This window comes from Megalops cyprinoides, chromosome 13 (genome assembly GCF_013368585.1).
Source record: "Megalops cyprinoides isolate fMegCyp1 chromosome 13, fMegCyp1.pri, whole genome shotgun sequence".
Classification (NCBI taxonomy): domain Eukaryota; kingdom Metazoa; phylum Chordata; class Actinopteri; order Elopiformes; family Megalopidae; genus Megalops; species Megalops cyprinoides.
This window is the reverse complement of record NC_050595.1, coordinates 29,900,650-29,920,736: the sequence shown is the minus strand read 5'-3', so window position 1 is coordinate 29,920,736 and position 20,087 is coordinate 29,900,650. Positions and strand designations below refer to the sequence as shown.

The 20,087-nt window shown below is 38.8% G+C and overlaps 1 protein-coding gene across 1 annotated transcript in view; it reads right to left on the bottom strand.

The window, feature by feature from the left end:
• The window catches only part of LOC118788035 (LARGE xylosyl- and glucuronyltransferase 2), a 101,627-nt gene that overhangs the window by 30,364 nt on the left and 51,176 nt on the right, over positions 1 to 20,087 (bottom strand). Inside the window, exon 3 of the mRNA XM_036543867.1 lies at positions 11,940 to 12,024. The gene's annotated coding sequence lies outside the window, so the exon portion shown is untranslated. The remainder of the gene's footprint in view (positions 1 to 11,939; positions 12,025 to 20,087) is intronic.

Here is a 20,087-nt window from a genome sequence, read left to right as displayed (position 1 = left end):
AGCTTCCTCCTTCCAACCATTTGATGATTGTTGAGAAAGGTCCCATTCCCACTGTGACATACTGTATGGTGCAGGACTTACTATTGTTTGGGATTTTGCCTTTTTGCATTCGGTAGCTCTTGTTAAGAGAGAAAAGCAAACACTTGGTTTTCTCTGCCAAGAAATTAACTTCCAGCATGACAATGGTCTTTATTTATACATATTCACAATAAAATGGTTAACTGAGCACAAAACAAATGTACTCAACTGATCGATTCAATCACCAAACTGCAATACAAACAAATATTTGTGGTTTGAACCTAAGAAAACAGTTCACAAAGAAAAGAGAAAAGCTTTGACAATTCTGCCTGGAGGAATGTAGAACCCCCCACCCCCGAAAGTGCCAGAACCACATAAAACTACAGGAAGTGTCTTTTAAGTTGTAATCCTGAGAAGGATTTGCAAAATTTTTATTCAGGGGGTGAGTAGATGTGACTCTCATGTTTCCTGGAATAAAATGTTAGGAACAATATGATCTTGCTCTTTTGAAAGTTTGAGTTTGAAATATTATTTTCACAAGAAAAGTAAAATATAACTACTAAGCAAGCTACAAATCAGTGGTAATGCTGATTTATAAATATTTCAATTATTACATCCCCTCCAACCAAACACATTGACTTGGTGTATTTTAGTCACAGAACCACCTAGTCTGTCCTACAGTACTACAAAACCACCACATTTGTGTTAGAATGAGGCAAGATCTAACAAAAATACTATCCAGGGAAAGATCCAACAAGACAACTTTCAAACAGCAATCACAGAAATTAATCCTGAGCTACAATGCACAAGTTTCATTTTCCGTTAACATCCTTGGCTAATTATCACCCAGGTTATTTTTGATCTCACACCTCTATGAGTGAGACCCACAAGGGCTGTCTGATGCAGAATTATGAACTACACAAAAGAGAAGAGCTGTTCACTCTTTCATGTGACTTGGCTCTCAGTTTGAGTCAACAGCAGGCTTCCATGTTAGAGCTGCATCAGTCATGACTGTTCAGCATTTGGAGGAAATCAAACATTTCAAAGCTCAAAGGTTTTGATGACTTGAAAAGTGCTTGCTCCATGGTAACTGTGTACACAACCTCAGCTGAACTCTTACAGTACAAACACTTGATTCCATATTTTTCCTCTTAAATGACAATGCCATTCATAATGTGCAGTGAAGTTAAACAAGCCAGGGATAATTAATGTACCTACAGCATTGCTCTGAGCATGGCTCTCACCCTATCTGATGTGGGAAACCTGGGAAAGGTGGGACTAAATTAATCTACATTCATTTCATTCTGCCTCTCTGCACACCAGGTCTTTCATGTACAGTACCGCAAAACAAAGAGAGGGGGAAAAGAAACACACTGTACATTGTACGCACTGTACACATACACACAACCACTGAAGTCATGTGAACAGTACAAAATGATTCTTCTATCGTATTAACAACCAAAATGCAGCCAAATAATATTCCAACATGTAATTTATGGTGATCGGGTTGATTTCACAGCCACCATGTGTTTATCTGTGCGCTGAGCACAAGGCAAACAGTGGAACCCACATGAGCACTGATTCACAAATTTACAGACAGATATGATTCAAAGGAACATCCACTGGCAGCCCCTACCTGCATGCTTCCTGCTTCCCTCTTCTTATTCACATACAGCTGCAGGTCGGCTTCAAATGCTTGTTTGCCAACAAAATTACCTTCTCTACAGTCACAAATCAGACCCGCTTCCCTCGCTCCTCTCCATCTCTTATTTCCATTCCCCAAATCCTTTCTTCTGTAAAATAACTTTTCCCAGCAAAACCTCCAGCTTCAAAGGTTCCTGCACTGCAGTCCTCCGGTGACTTTCCACCGCCTGACAAGAAACTTCCAGCTCCCTCTCAGTAAACACAATGGCTCAGTGCACACACCCCCTTCAGCAGCTCTCCAATTTCAGGAGATTTTTTTCTCTTTTCTCCCTGTGTTTCTCGTACTTGCTACTTCATGTCTTCCAGCTATAGGCAGATGGAGGGGGGAGGGGGTTGGGGTAAGGGTGTAATCTTGCAAACGATTATGCGTCCATGACAAAAGACAGGAGCTGAACTTTGACAGCAGGTTGCAAAGAAGAATGCAGCCTGCTGCAAGGTTGTAGAAAGTCTGTTTGACTTTATTACGTTACAGTGTGACTCCCTCTAGAAATGATTAACAGGGCACAAGCTGATGTAGTGTGCTTAATGAAGGTTATCTAGAGAGCAAGTGATTTTTAAAAGAATTTCATATAAATAGAATAAAATGTAAGTATGGCATCATGAATTACATCGCGTGTTCGAAATGGGAGAAAGGAAAAACATGATACTTTATCAGATAGTCTGTTTTAATATGGATCAATGTAGCAAATTCATAAAGAAATAATAAACAACCAACAAAAAATGTAACCAATTTCCAAATGTGTTTGGGATTTTAAACGTGGCATTTGAACATTAAGCAAAGTGAGAAGACCACATGACTATGAACTTTTCTATAAAATGTAAAGCATACATGTTTTTCTTGTGTTGTAATGCACCACATAAGTTTGACTATGCCTAAATGAAGTAATTTCATGAGCAGCATGAAAATATTAGCCTTGTGATTATGCCTGTTTTTTCTAGATTGATATTCATGAGAAGCAAAAGAACATAAGTTCACCATTTCACAGATTGCAATGTGGAAGTACGCTCTGACTGTAACCAGTGCTGATGTGCCAATCATATGCTGTGATAAACCAATGTGAGCTACCTTACAGATAATATGCGAATTAGCACCCTCGATTATCTACTGGCTTTCATGTTAAAGGTCATTCCATTACCTCACTCCTGCAAGTGCAAGGAAATTCAAGCCCATAAAAAGCACTGCAATTCCTCAGCAATGAGATATCAGTTGCAAACAAAGGATGAGGAGGGTTCTGGAGCTTGGGTTTCCCTGGCATTTGCTTCCAGGCATTCTGAAAGTGGCTTTGACAGATTCCTGTAAACATTCCAGAGCTGAGTTATGAGCCCTGTACCATAGCAGGCCTGGAACTGGAAGCCCACATCATCAGCCAACTCCCCTACCACCCACAGTTTCGTTTAGGTTGCTGATACACATGGTTCTATGACTCGGCTACTTCCCACAGTTTGTACAGGTTGCTGATATTGGTTATTGGCCCTGCAACAGCAGCAAAATAAATGTCATCTTGAGGCTTTCCTTCCATCGCAGAGCTACTGACTGAAACCACATTATGGGCAATGTGTGGCTAAACCTAGACTGGGGAGAGGCAGTAGTGAGGACAAGTATCACACTCCCTTCCTAGAGTCCTGTGAGGCACTGAGAGTTGTGGGAACAGGAGGAAGCCATCCACGACGCTGATCTGAGATCACCTTTATGTGATACAGCCCCATCTTGTTTGGACAGTGACCCTGTATATATGTCCCTGTATGCATATGTATGAGACTTTCACACTGCTGGGAGTGTCGGGAGACATCAGAGGTGGGAACGATGAGGGCCGGAGGACACAGCAGGGGTTCCCGATGTGGGTACCTGCTAGCCCCTCCTTAGCGATTATCTGCTCACCACAGATATTCTGCTTTAATTGGACAGGCACATGCAGTATTAAGGCAATCAGACAGAGCTACAAAAAGAGGCATCTCATTAACATCACTGTCTCATAGTTCTATACCACTTTGTTGAAGTTTGGGGCTCTACAGTTCAACACAGCACCACAAATTACTGCAGAGAAAAGGGCCTGTTTCCAGTATCAATCCAGAGAGGGGCAGTCATTCAGAACCAATTGGCCCAGATGGCCACACTTGTTCAATGAAGAAAAGATTTTTAAAAATTGCTAGGTATCCCACCTCAGGTATCAAAATGCAGTCCTCCAAGGTGCTGATACAGGCTCTTCATAAAAACACATGGTACACAAAGTTCAAAAGCAATAACTTAATGGTCTCAATTACTCTTTTCATTATAAACTATAAAGTGGTTTACTCAATACATTTTTGTAACTATCTGTAACTACTCTTTCAGATAGCTGACTCAACTCAGCTGAGAGGTGGTTAAATTACTTGTTCTGGGGCCCACTGTTCAAACAGTTATAAAAAGCTGAACACCTGTTTGAATTATTAATTTATTTAAGGTGCTCAGCTGAATGTGAATAACAGAAGAACCTTTTCTGGTATTCTTCTGTTAGAACACATTTCCAACAATCCACATCTGTAACCAAGCACTAACAGCTGAATGCCAAGTGATGTCAAATCCATATCAGTATTCAATTAACAATCAACCCTAATTAGCAGAGAGCTCAGCTAGAGCAAAAGCCAACATACAAACTGTGCTGCATATGTTTCTGTAAGCTTTTATTCCTTTAGTGGCTGCTTCCATTGTTGCCTCTTGCTGAACCAGCTGTTTACACAACAACATAAGATAATAGTACATCTTTTCACATGGACGGTTTAATGTTTTACACAAAACATGCACTATATCACCATTCCAGATGTTGTAAACTGTTAAATATTACATAAAATAGGAATGTTAGGCACATGATGGTGCCGTGTATTGGGTCATACTTATGAAGATCCTACATGGACGTTATCACACGTATGTAACTCATAAATTTTGCTTCATGCCCCTGACATAGAAGCAGTCTGGGATTATGACCCTGACCTTGCGAACAGAGTCATAGATGTCTGCTCCAGGTTTCATTCATCACACAGTACATTCTGGAGGGGGGAGAACACAGGGGCAGCAGCCTGCAATTTCTGCCAGACAGCGTTGCAAGACAAGCTACAACAGATTCCCCCAGGGAATTCAGACTCAGTCTCATAGCATACCTGAATAAACTACTGAGAACAGGGCCTTTCCCTAGCTTTTGAAAAGGGAGTGGTTGTCTTCTTGTCTCCTTAGGAAAAATGAATCAGTGCTCCCTGTCTGATTAGAATACGAACCACATCAAAACTCCAAGCCAGGGAATTTTACAAATTTATTTGAATAATTTTACTTTTAACTCCTGCTCTTGAGGATTAATTTAAACATGAACGTACTACATTGACTCTGATAAGCAGCCTGGAGAACTCATTAAACATCGTACTAAAAGCCATGTACATGCCCACTTTGCATGTTCTATGCATCATGCTAAATTATTCAGTCCTATAAAATGTGATTTGATCGTACCTGCTCCCTCAGGTCATGAGTTGTTCAAAGGAGTAAAAAGTATCTAGATCTTTCTTAGGTGAAAAGGTGGGGGCCGGGTGGAAAAGCTGTGAAAGAGGGCAATGGAAGAGGAAAGATAGGCCTCAAGGGAGGAGCTCACTAGATCAGAAAAGTTGCTATGCCACGGTCCCACACTCCTGAACAAACCTGGACATAGCTGTGATCACACTTTACCTCTGTCAAAAGTCAAAGCTGTACACAAACTTACACAAATACACTGTCCAAAGCACACAACTTCTCATGTCTCCGGACTAATGAATGCAGTCATAAAATGTCAGTGTGTATAAAAGAAATCAGTACATTTATGGACTTTGAAGTGTATGTACCATAACTGGGCATAAACTTTCTTTTAAGGAATTTATGAGCTTTCCTTTGCCTACAAACAATAGTTGCTATAAGAACAAAACTACAACACCTGTGCTGGACAACTGATATCTGTGAACATTTAGATTTTTGAAAAATTACATTTCACACCACTTTCTGGAGGACAGTGACCTTCAATCTGAAGTAGTGCTACTTTTAGCTTAAACAGACAAGCTAAATTGTATTGAATCCATCAAGACCACAACAAAACTAACAAAATGCACTTCAAAAGTTTGTTTTCATCTAAAGACAAATAATGGAAAATGGCGTATTCAGCCAAATGTTCTCTATAGTGTGACTATTTCTGGGACCTTGGTGCACTGTCTGGCCTTTCTGTTAAGGGAACAGTTCACAATGGCTTTGAAACACTTGAAGGTTTGTCAATACAAGCAATCAATAACACATTTGCACTCAGCTGTGTAATTTCCACTTCATAGTAGACGAGATTTTGAGTTCCGTTTCATGAGGAAGAAGCTTGCAAATTGCTTTAACCAAATTAAATCCATTTACAAAACAGCTTATCGAGCAGAAGTGTAACTTCATATTCTCATCCAAGACAAGGTATTCAGTATCATTAGCCTCCATTTGTTTCAATTGCATTGGAAACCAGGGATAATCAGCTCTTACAATCCATTTCTGAGCTATCTAGTTACTTCAGGAAAAGACACAACTGCCATGTATTGCACTTTTTTCATCCCTAGTGGATAGGTTTATGTAAATCTTTATCTAAAGCCACATGATTTTGGTTTTTGTGAGTTGACAGGAATTGCTGATGGAGAGTTTATAACCCTTCTCCTTAGGGTTGAACATCACTCATCAATATGATCATTTTGCACATTCCAGGGCCTTGCTATACCGCATAATCTATGTTTTAACCTTCACGAAAGCATGCATTATTTATAACACAACATCTTTCCCCTGAGCAAGCACATGGTTAAATATACCAATCGAGAAAGATATTGTTTTGTCCTCACAGTGGAATTCTACCTGGTATTTGCAATATCTGTCTGAAAACATATGTTTTATCAATTGAGTATAAACTGAAAGATAATTTCCTTTAAAAAGGAATGCCATGTCTCACTGGTACTTCAAATGTCTGCATATGGAAGAGGGCTCATTGTGTACTGCTATTCAAGACATGACATAACCCTCTGAGGTCTGTGATAAGAGCTTTAATTATTTTCCTTTTATTTTATATTTATTACGTCCATACATGTTTTCCCCTTGAGGTTAAAGGAACAGGAACTCTGGACCAGGAACAGATACATACAAACAGGTAGATATGTATGTTACAGGTTATTATTTAAAATGGTCACCAAGAGGACAAATGTGCCTGCATGTGGTCAGCTCAGAGGTTTACTCAAGTCCTGTACATAAATGTGTAAAGAAAGACATTTAAATCTGCGTGCTGATGGTCACATTAGCCACCACCTGGCTTTTATGGCTTCAGTGGGTAACAGGGCCGCATTAAGCCTCCCCAGGGCCCAGTGCTCACACACCTCCCGGGACCCTATGTCCATGATTTTCAACCGGAAAACTAAAACCCAAGTAACAAAACAAGTTATTTGAACCAAAACCAACGTCTGATGTAGGTTCAACAAAACTGATGCATAAACTATGTCCACCAAATGTGTTTATTGACACCAATGGAAGGAACCCAATAAGAAACATTTCTTAAATGTTCTAATCGGTTAAACGTTAAACACAACGTTTAAAAATGAAAAATCTAACATCGATTCCAACGTTTAACAAAGGTGTTGATATGGTGTCAATTTACACCAATCGTGGAAGCCCAGTAACTGATGTGACTGTCACGTTCTAAGTAAGTGTTAAACACAACATTAAATAATGAATGTATCTGAAACCTATTTCTAACATTCAACGGTGGTGCTTACGTGGTGTGATTTTTAGACAGAATACCGACGTGTTAAAAACGTTTCATAAACGTGTTTACCACATGTTGTCTGTCGTGATTCGGGTTGTCAGAATCGCAGACTGAATCTTTAAATTTCGTGAGATCTTTTCATCTTGCAACAGATAAACACACACGTAGGCTACTTATGTGAATGTACTTCCCAAAGAGGTCATCAAATTGAACTGTTGTAAAGGGCTTGGTAAATAATGAGGTTTTTGATAGAATAATACTTGAGAGTTGCAAGTTACTGTGGCTACCCCACACACCTACAACAGATTGAAGACGAAATAAATGAATCACACTCCGCACTCATAAGTGAACATTGGCACAAGTCTGAATCAGGGTTTCCGCTGGATTTTTTCTTGCCGGTCCAGTGTCCGGAAAGAATTTATTTAACCGGACAAATTTGAAAATTACCGGTCACGTTTCAATAACAGCCTATGTTACAAATGCAAATATACTGTACACCAAGGCTGACGAAAGAATGACAACGACCTCAAATCAGTTTGACTATTTAATGAACAGTAACGATTCTGAATCCTGATCAGTAGCAGCTAAAATGTATTACGAAACATCTGTAACCTCTGTAGCCTGTAACATCTGTAGCCTGTTTTTTAAAAAAGGCCTACATGGCATCAAATGTAGCCTATAGGCTACCAGGTAACATTTCATTTTCTCCTTTTTTTCTTCTATTTTTCTCCTTCCCCTTTTTAATTTATCTGTTTTTTATAAAATTTTACCAGGCAAAAACCAGTAATTACTGGCTAACGGAAACCCTGGTCTGAATCAATGCAACTGCCACAGAACACAGAACATATTTTCTAATAGCCTTGTGAGACATCGCTGTGAACTGACTAGCCTACAAACACCATTCTCACTGACACTGACGATTAATTGTTGCGACAGGACAATGTAGGCTACTCTACAGGTGGGAAACGACAGCAAAATGTTCAGTATACAATCAAAACACCATAAAACAACATTCAAAAATTCAATGTAATCTTCTGTTCCCAGGACCCCCTAGTGGCCAGGGCCCTGGGTTGCAGCCCATGTTGCCCAATAGGTTACTGCAGCCTTGGTGAGTAACAGTTCCTGTAATCACATTCACAAATCTGTGGATGGTCAGCCATTGCTTTAAAACTAATTTAATACTCAGCCAAATCAGTCTTAGCAGCACACACTGACGTCCAGGTAGCATGAAATGGAAAAAAAAGAAAGGTGCCACTTGGTTAGCTTAATAGGATTGGGAACCATTCTGGTATTGTCCATGTGGATTTATATCCCTAAGCATTCATCTGGAAGGAACAAAAGATCAAAATGGATAGGCAAAGAATGTATTCCCATGAATGAAAAAATGACTGCGCAAGTCATGGTAGCATAAAATAAGCAGAGTGGTTTCATCTATAGTACTCACAAAGAAAAAAGAGAAAAGGAGAAAACTACTCAAATCTGAAATAAGAGATGCTGCTTGCCAACAGGCTGAGCATATCACAGCTTTTCAAATGTACTGTAGCCACATTCAAACTGTCAAATCAAGGTGCACAAGCACTGAAACATTTCCGATTGCTAAGACGGGTATCAACATTACACAAACATTACAACGGAATGGAACCCCTTAAGTGGAGAGCAGTATGTTGTGTTGTGAAGAATGACCTCTGTTTCACTAGAGGTACTGACTGTTGTTTAAACAATAGTTCTAATTCCAAGAAAAAAAAGACAAATTTACCCTTAGATGCAGGCAAGGTGCTTTCCAAATTTTCAGAAAGAATTAATTTAAGAATGAATTTCAGAAAGTGCTTTTTTCTTTCTCATGCATTTTTGTTCAGTTTCAACAACAGCTGAAATCATAATGTAATTACAGATAAGAAAAGAACTCTACCTTAAATTCATTACTCAGAACAAAGGACAAAGCACATTACAAGGAGCCTAAATGTTCCTTGCTTTTGGGCAAGAATAATAACATCTACTTCAATGCATATCCTGGAGTGAAATCTGTACTTCGAAACAGACAATTCTTCAGGGACACAATGGCACAATAATTAGGAGTCTCTTCTGGGGGTTTCATTTCTCTATGTTAACTAAATTAGGCAACACACAGATGTGTGTCACAAAGCACTCTAGGGCCGAGCAGCTCTTCAAAATGCAAGCTGCATCTGCCTTATATTTCCCTGGACTTCTAACACTCTGATGGCTCAAATTCTGCTAATCCACAGAAATGTCATCAGAATACAGGATGGAGCTTCTTTAGTGGGAATCAAGCAGCTTGAAATGACTAAAGACTGGTCTTAAAATCGGACATTTTAATTTGGTACATTATTTCAATGACTTGGGTATGTCCGTATGTTCACATGTGGGTTAATATACCTTCATCTTAGGAAAATTCATGAAAATAGCATTTAAACACATTGATAGCAGAGGGCAGTTAAAGCGCAGCTTCTAGCCCATGTTTTGATTGCACACAAATTAAGCAACATAACAATATGTGCACTCTCTGCTTGTCATTAGGCCCTCTCTGCATCCAGAAATGCAGAAGTTGCTCCACCAGCACTTTTCATGGTTTTTGTCAAGCGCCAATAACTTGTATTCAGTGGCTAAACTTCATTTAAAACCTTTATTCCACTATTTCGCTTGTTGCTATAAAGGTTTGCCAAGCTTAATTAGCATAAAGAAACACTATTCAAGGTCTGAAACTGTGTAAGTCATCACTGCATGCTTCCTCCGATATCGTTCCCTAAGATTTCTGCTTTTCTACTTTATAGCCAAAAAAATCTCAACGCAAGAAAGGTATCTTTATTTGATTTCATTCAGACCTTCAGTTTACAAGTCGCTTCAGTTTTTTATCATATTGGTTCAGATAAATCTGGTTTCATTTATTTGTTGGTGATATGCACATTCAACTTCATTCAGTGAAGGAGTTCACACTCAACTCAATACCAGAGTCCTCAACTCAACGCCCTAACTTAGATCTCAAAGATTCCAAAAAAAATTCCAGTACACCCACCTTAACCAATGAATATTTAATAGTCTCACTGACACCTTGTTGGCTAGCATGTTTTGCTTTCAATATACAAATAAATCAGTAATGAACTGTATATTGATTAGACATAGACTTGGTTCCAATATTTATGATCACTGGAGTCAGTATTTAAACATTAAGTACAACTTGTCATATACTATTGGCATTTAGCATTGGTGAACTAACACGTGAAAGTGAATAAAATAGTTACATTGTTAAAGTCGGTTATATATTTAGTGAAGTTAATGCCTTGCTTTGTGTTGTACTAATTCTAATGGTGCACAAAACTACAAAAGAATCATCTCAGCTCGAATTTTAACCTTTAGGTGCACAGCACCCTACCCACTCCACTGTGAATCTGCCTACATTCCAGGCCTTGACTCAACAATTTCAGCAGCTAGTCCTGGATGTTTCTGCACAACAGTCCCTTGGTCTTTCTAACAACTCTCTTACCCTCCCAGAAATTCACTTGTTAAAAATGGCCAAGCTAACACTGTGCTCAGTTCTGCTCTGTCAACCCACTGCAGATGCTCTCCCTGTGGTTTTGGCAGTGTGAACTATCAGCTGTTCAAAGGTAATCTGTTCCCTGTGGGTAAAACGTGAGGTTGTTCAAGCCACTGGCATTCTCTGCACACTTCACTGACAGGTCATGGGACCGGAAAGAGAGGGGGTATCTGGGAATGACCCATGTTCCTCAGGGGTCAGTGCTCTGATAGAATAGCTGGCTCCTGAGGATGGAGGTCAACAGGGGGACTCTGATCTGCCAGAGTTACTCTTTCACTGTTTTTACCCAGCATGCCTTTCATCACTTACCTTGAATCAAGCTCAGTTTGCTCTCCACTCTACACTGCAACCTCAGTTTGGAGTCCGTTAGAACAAGCCAACATGTGTTAGCTCAACAACAGATGTGCCGTAAAAGAAAATGGCATACTATTTACAGTATATGGTATACTCTGTACTGTACCCTTATACGCCTGGCAGCGCAATTGAATTATTTCCATGAGACATGAGATACACGTGTTGCGTGTGGGAAGCGTTGCCTTCACTACATCTGGTTACATCCGCTACGTCCCGTTCTGCGTTCGGGATTTTTAAGCTTTATTATAACCTTATGGGACTACGGACGTATATGCAAACGGACGTTGTCCAAATGAACGTTAAGCAGCGCATGGCTGTATTCAGTTTGCACACATTGGCTACATCACTCACAGGGAATCATTAAAAACAAAATTGCATGGCCTCCCCATATTACTTGAGAGCAACCATTGCCATGTACTGTATATTTATAGATACAGTAGTGAGGTGAATTTATCCGTATGTTAGGAAAATATTAGGACAATGTCACTGACGGGGTAATACACTTAGTATGATTTGCTATGCATATACATATGTGCACCATTGTTACTCACCAGGCCTTCTCCTGAAGTTTGTCCACAACTATGCCAGAGAACGATGCTGGAGTTGAGATTTCCCAGGCGCTCCCTTCTCAGTCTACTGCAGAGGGGAGACAAAGAGAGACTTTTCATTGCCTACAGTTTTAATTAAGATAGGACTTCAGAGATGACCCCCCCCCCCCCCCCCCCCAAAAAAAAAAAAAAAAACTCCCAAAATGACAATTCCTCATGGAAGAAAATGTTTCTGTTGTGGTCTGTGAAAACAAAAATAAATACACTCACTTTAAAACATTCAGAATACACTAACAGGGGAAAGCTATCAATATACATCAGAGGGGACTCAGTTTACATTCTACTTGTAACAGCATGTTTATTAATGACATTTTTTAGGGCAAAAATAATCAATACTAGTGAAGTAGTAGTTTGATGAAAAACATTAATTTAATTCAATAACCAGTGGGCCTTTAAATGCTTATTTTATGCTTTCAGGCCAGAAGAGTTGAGTGAATTGTTTTGGCCTTGATTTGATTTTTTTCCCGTTTTTCATTTTCTTACATTTGTTATTCTTGACAGCAGTGCCTTATTCTGCAGATATTGGCAGTCTTTTTAGTTATAATTCATGGATGCAGGAAAAATACATTTAATTTGTCCAGGTCCCAGACCCTGCCAAACACAGCCACCTAATACTAGAGCTGGCCTATGTCATAAGCCACACCTCCTATCTACTATCTGAATGTTTTCACGTTGAGATCCCTGGCCACGCCCAGCCATACCCCAGCACAGTAAATACTTCTGTTGTCTTCTATTGTAATGTGATTTTCTAAACAATATTTTGCACAGCTTTGATTAGCTTTCACTCATTAACTGAACTTAAATGTTGTCTCCAGATATACTCTTCACCATAGCATAAGTCAAGAGTCATTCAGCTTGAAACCTCTGAGCATGCAAGTTCTGGCCTTTGCCTTTTTGCCTTTGCTTTTTTGTTTGTGTATCTGTGTGTTTTTTAGAAAAGGTTTTACCAAAAATCATTTTGTTTTAGCTTTAAATCTTTATGATATATTCAGGCAAGTATGGCAAGGCAAATTCTTTGACAAACACTTAGCTCTTGAGTTCAACTGGTAATTAAACATGTCCTTTTGGAAAAAGCCATTAGTGAAACAAAACAAAATCCAGATTTTAAAATTACCTATGCTCACTGGGAATCAAATAAGGCACTATGAGAGAGGGCTTTTTTAAGATACATAATCAACAGGTGGTTTCTGCAGACTAGCATAAAGAGATGTAATTTCTCACAGTCCTTCACCCCAAAAGGCTGAAACAAAAAAAAACAGGAGGGTTTGCAGTGACTTCAGTAGGATAGAAATACATTATATTTGCTCTCTTTTTGGTGTTCAAAAGGATTTAAGTGTAATATTGAGAGGACATAGCAAAGGATCCCAGCCTCTGGTAGGTTTGGTGTGAGGGGACTTGTAGGAACATATTCCTCCATCACAAAAGGAGCGGAAAGCATTAACCAGCAGGAAGCAGGGGCTTTGTGATGGCCTTTCTGCCCAATCCAATGCCTCTTTGAAAAGGACTGTGTTCTGAGCTATTATGTGGCAGCAAATCAATTAAGTCACAAGTGCATCGAAGGGTTTTTTTTTTTTTTACAAGAGTGTCCAACACTAGATGCCCAGCAGTGCTTTTCACATTCACATGTAAGTAATTATTTCAACTGGGACATAGACCTTGATGCAATTACACTGTCATTATAAATCTATTTATAACATGTCAATGTCTAACCATTCAGTAAGACCTGAAAAGTCATCAACATAAACAGTGATATTTCAGCAGGGGAGCAGAGATGTTATCTAGCTCACTAATGTCCCCTTCATGGTAACTTTATAATGCAACTCAAAGTTGCAAGTTCTGTTAAATTTATACATGGCTAAAGGTAAGTTTTAAACAGAAGTCATGCTATGTTCAAGTTTTTATGAACATATATCAAAAGAACCAATCTGCTCGATATAGTATATATTTATGTGTTCTATTACAATGTACAGAAACTACAAGTACCTTTGTGGAGGGTCTTCTGAAAAAATGTTTTGAAATTTTTTTAATTAAGTTTTTAATGATGGTTTTCCCACTGCTGAAAAAAACCCTGAGATTGGATCTATGAGCAGTTTACCATTATGCATTTAAGCTTTTTGCATTGCAATATATAACGTAAGTACTATAAAAAAAAATCAGAAATCTGTTTGGTTTCATGTTTTTAAAAAACTAAACATTTGTTGCCCTAGAGATACAGTGCATTAGCTAGTTTGTTTTTGCAGCAGAATCACATTTATGACCACAATGAAAGTGTCAATTCACAATTCAAAAGTGTCAATTCACTACGAAATTTAAAGCAAATTAAATGTATGGATGGCTGCTATACTATGAATAACTCTTTTCTTGAAATTATGTAACATGGGGCAAGTGAACCACTATGATTACCATAGCATTTGATGGAACATAATATTATATATAGAATATTTAATTCTTCAAAAGATTTATTGAAGTTTGCACATCATTGGACATTGGAGGTTTTAACATAACCACCTACTATCAGGAGTGGGGACTGTCTCCTGTCCAAACCATGCCTACTTCAGAATTCATTTGCAAATCCACCTCTTTGGCAGAAGACAAGCAATTGAGTGCATCCAATTCTCTCAGGTTTCACATTCGTACAAAAGGAGGCAAGCACGTGTATTCCGCATAAATAATTCTTGAATAACATCATAGCATCTGACTTCTGATGTTTACACACATTTAAACCCAAGGCATGTAGCTTTGCTGCCATTAAACATTTTGCAGATTAATCCATCTGGCATGTGCAGCCGTTATTTCATTGTGAGACACTTTCACACTTGGTCAGTTTTTAACTGGTGCCACATCTTCCAGCTGTGACCTGTCCTCATGGGAAAGTTGTGCCATATGCTGAGAATTCATAAGCCCCTTCAGAGTACAAGGAGACAGTGCCCTCTGTGACCTGCTCCATGACTTTCCAGATGTACTGACAGAAACATGCCTGTTATTGGGCCTGACTGAATATATGTTGGCGGTTTGAAGCAACTAGGCTAACTCCACAATAGTTACTGATTGACAGCACAATTCCTGCCAGCACAAGCAGGCCAACTGATATTCTTTGGTTTTGATAGTCGGTGAAATCATGCTCCAGGGGTAATGGGGGTTTCTATTTTTCTTATATTTTGTTGCTAACTTGAAGCCATTGTTTTTTATTTTAAAAAGAGAATGGTACACATTCATTAGTTTTGCTCCAACCACAGGTCTTAATTCCTTAACTATTAACTAGGTTTACATGGTTCTTAATTAGCTTCTTAACTAGGTTTACCTGGTTTGCCAGTTCTTTTAAATGATGAAGTGCAGCTGGATGTTGTTCTTCTGCCCTGCACTTAGAGACAGTATATCTGATTTAGTTAATGTTTAGGCATAAATCATGCAAATACTGTAATTGACAACTCTGACTAATTAAGACAAGAGAATCAGCTGGAACAAAAGCAAGCAGGCGTACATCTCCCTGCCCTTGTGGAATGGAATTTGCCCTCCTCCACTCCACTCAGTAGAGTCATTGGGGCTATCCTCTTCATGTAATTGCTAAGGTAATGTGTTTGTTTACTTGTTTAGGATAGCCCCACCCTACTTAAGCACTCTATAAATGGCTAGCCTGGAGCTAGCTGATTGAAAAACTGAATGAGAATGTATCTTTTTTGTTGTCGCACTTTAAATGAACAGTGAGTCAATCTGTTTACAGATGAATTCCAGACTTTGCCCTGAGGAAAATTTTGGCCACTCATTAGGTAGCTCAGTATACAAAGTTACTATGTACCACTGTAATTTCATCCATAGAGTTTGACAAAAACGGGAGGCACACAACAAAATATGAATTGCAATAGCTATATGTGCAGCTATAAAGTCCTCACATGTAATCAACATGTAATCATGTTATCACAAACAAATAGATGCAAACCTACAAGTTTTATGAAAGATTAAAGCTCATTGGAGCACTTCCACACATCTAAAGAAAACCCCCTCTGATCCAATGAAAGCATTGCCTCAACGCTAAGATCTTATAGCAGAGGGAGATGGCGTGCCCTCACTGTCCATCTTAAATAAGTGAATTAGACATTTTGTGCTGTGACAAAACCAATTGAGAGATGTTGACAGATTCAAGTCCTGCATGTTGAGTGCTTCCAAGAGCAACAGGGCTTTCATGTTAACAGCTCCCTGAAAACTGACTCAATGAAGTTTTAATGAAGAGAAATTTAGCAACGGCTGATGCCACATGTAAGTACGTGCTCTCAAATCTGCCATTACTGCCACTCTGTAGTTGCTGTTACAGACTTGATGCTCAACCCAGTTTTCTCCTCAAGAAGTGCTTTCCTATGCGGGAACGTGAGTACGGATAATCGCCACAGGCAGAGGTCCCAATCCAGGACAGAGAAGCCTAATTACAGCAATAATTGTCATGGATGTACAAATTGGCCTCCCACCAGACTATGCACAAATGTCTCCCTTCATTTACTGGGCCAATGGTGGCATCAGTGGATGACCTAGTTTTCTGTGTCTCCCATGTGTTAATTAGCTGTCTGAGCTGCTCTTGGGAGTTACATTGATACAATAACGAAACAAACCGTAGGTATGCTAGACTAAACAGCTACAGAGTCAAACAACATAGCTCCTTTCAGGTAGAATGAGCACATTATCAGATAAGAAGAAGATCTCTGCAATGACCAGGGTGAATGAGATATTTTGAGGTCTGTTTGTGCCTCATTACACTCTCCACTATGGCTATTGTTGCTGCTTGAGTGGGTCTATTACCGCACGCCAAGCAAGACGAGTGCTCTGTTCTTTATTTTAACACTTGAAACTTCAATCTTTCAGATAAGCCCATTGCAAACCGAGTTTGTATTGGAAAAAAAAAATAAAATTGCTATTGACAACAATGTGACAGTATTACACAACACATTTGTAAGGTGAAACACCCAATTCACACATTTACTTTTTTCCTGATGCTGGGAACTACAGATAGCATGTGATAAGACTGAGGTCTATCATTCTGCAAAGGCAACTTGCAGGTGTTGTCTTCTTCTGCAGTATGGATTGCTGAAAGGTGAGAAGACAGGTCATGATACACCCCTCTTTTGGACTGACCCACCTGCAGTATCTTAGTTCCTTGTGTAGCTAAAGGGTGTCAGGGGTGCCTAAAATGGTTCTCTATAAAATATAAAACTTGAAAAAGTCACTGACACTGCCAAGTATTTATCAGACACCATCATGAGGATCAGCTACTTCTCTGCTTGGTGCATTCAATAAAACCTTTTCCATGGCTTTAATTACCTTTTAGTGAGAACATCTTTTGTCTGTTAGGACTACCTCTACAGTTCATGACAGAAGTGGCCTCTGTAAAATGTGCATGCATGGATTAGACTGTCGCATGGATATCTCCAAACGGCTTATGGATTCTTTTTGTAACTATCAGAGCGCATTTCAGAAAAACTGCTCTTTCATTCTGAAACACACATAGGACTCTTAGTAAATTGATTGTGCTCCAAAGCTGTTTAATTTTGTTTTCTGGAAAAAATAGGATTAAGGCAGATGCTGTGCATTCAGTTGCAAAATTTGTCTCCGGAACCACATATTCTGTTCCAGAAAAAGTGAGGTTTAATTACTAGGAGGCACAACGGTTTTATATGCACATCAGCTTTGCTAATACCATCCTACCAGGCCTCTGAAGCCGGAGAGGAATGCAAAACAAAACTGATATTGTGCAACTAATTCATCAGTGACATTTGCTTTTGTTTGATTGAACTGTGATTTGTTTAAACAAAGTGCTTAATATCAATTTTGTGATTAAACATGTACTTGATGCCAAAGAAGATGTTTGTCATTTTCTGGTTGCTTTATGCTATTACTATTACGCCATAAATACTTGTGTATATCACAATTTGACTGAATACTTAAGTGGATTAGATGCCAAAATGTTTGTACAATCATGTTAAGTTAAAGTGCCAACTGAAAGAGAGCACTCTGCAGCAGGTACAGAATAGGTACACACTATAATCAAAGTATTACCAAAGCACCTCTCTAAACTGACTTCCCAAAAGAACTAATTCCCTTCATTCAGGTTACTGACTACCATCAGTGCACCCATTAGCCAAAAAAATACTGGCATGCAATGATGGTGTGCCACTGGATTTGCACATGCACCTTGAATATGGCACAGTTAAGCTCTTCCATAATAAACTAAATAAATAAAAATAGTAATAACAGTCCTAAACGAATTTAATTTGGTAAAATGCTCTATGTTTGCTCCTGGTTGCTCAGTGAGTATCTGAAAATGATTCACATGCTGACTACCTCTACTCCAGTCATTCAACATGCTCCATTCCGCATCAGCAACAATAAAATGTGATTTTGGCTTTTGGTGTGGGAACCCATGATAAACACACTTTTCTGTGTTTTGGTAGTTCATTCATTACCATATTTTTTCATGTGACACTAGATTTAGTGAAGTCCATCAAAATATGTGCAAGTCTCTATGACCCCTACACTATGCCACAGTACTATACTATATATACAAGAAGCTGCTTTTTGCGGTGTCCTTGTGGCTTACATAGTGGTTATGAAACTAAATGTCAGCTAAGAACTGTGATTAAAGTGTAGAAGAATGTGTTAGAATGTGTGATCTGAGGTTAACTGTAAGGCAGTGGCAGCTGGTGAGCTGGAAACAGGGGAAGCTGAAACATTACCTTTAAATCTATCATTACTTTCAACCTGTTCCCCTTTATTGTCAATCAAGGAAGATAAAACAAATAATTCACAGAATAATTGACACCAGTCGCGTAAATGGAGTAAATGATTATGCTCGCGAAACAGCGCACATTGTCTGTAGTTTGTGTGTTTGCGAAAGCTACAACGTGAGATTGTTTAACAAGGATGGCATTTATCGATTTTAATTTCATTAAATGCTCATGACACATCACAGCTTTTGTGAGGTCTGTGTTCTAAATGTTATTGTTCATTGCACTCAGCCTAACCTAAAAGTTTATTCTCAGCAATTTAAATCGATCTAACTAAATTTAGCTCCGTTTTGTAATTTTAATTTTGTAACACAAGAAAGCTATAATGTGAAACATTTAAGAGAATGCTTTGGGATTACTTGCCACTTAATTGTTCAAATTGCCATCCTTGTTAATTAAACAACTTCATGCTGTAGCTTTCACAATAGCGCACAAACTACAGACAATCTGCGCTGTTTCGTGAGCATAATCATTTACTCTATTTACGCATTGGTGTCAATTATTGTGTGAATTATTTGTTTTATTGTTAATCAAGGAGGATAAAGGGGAACAGGTTGAAAGTAATGATAGATTTAAAGGTAATGTTTCAGCTTCCCCTGTTTCCAGCTCACCAGCCGCCACTGCTGTAAGGTGACATTTTAATATATGGAGTATGAAGTTTCTTCCTCCAGCTTAAGCAAAGTATGATTTAACTATGATTTAGTTTCAATAACTGTCATTCTGAGTCTGCAAGAGTGTGCTATGCTTTATGTTGAAACTTTAATGTAGTACATCTGCTTTGCTGCATAAATCTTGTGTTTCAGATGCTTAATAAAATGCCTTACCTTTGTGAACAACTATAAACTGTAATTTATTTTCTGGCAAATTTCTTTGGCCAGATGTTTCTGTCAAGATGTTTCCTTTACAACAAAAATAAAGAAGTATGGAGAAAAGCATGTTACTGAATGGCCACAGTCACAAGAGGCGAAGCACCAACATTTCACAGAACCAAAAAATTATGATCCAATTGTCCTGTTGGGGAAACAAAGGTGCGTATTTGTCCATTTGCAAAGACCTACTATGGCAAACAATGGCGGCGCAATCAATGGATTGAAATAACCAGGTAACTTGGTCAAAATGGTAGATATTTTTGCATATCACAGATCTCTGAAGTTCTGTTCTTAAAAGCCTCTGAGGAAGACATCAAGAAAGTAGCAGGTCTGTCCATATTCCTAATATTCTAATAATTTTAGCCAAAATCTGAAGTGGTGAAAAATAGTGCAAGTCCCTGATGTTAAATCTCCAATGATTCTGAAGAAGGAAATTACTGCCATCTGGTACA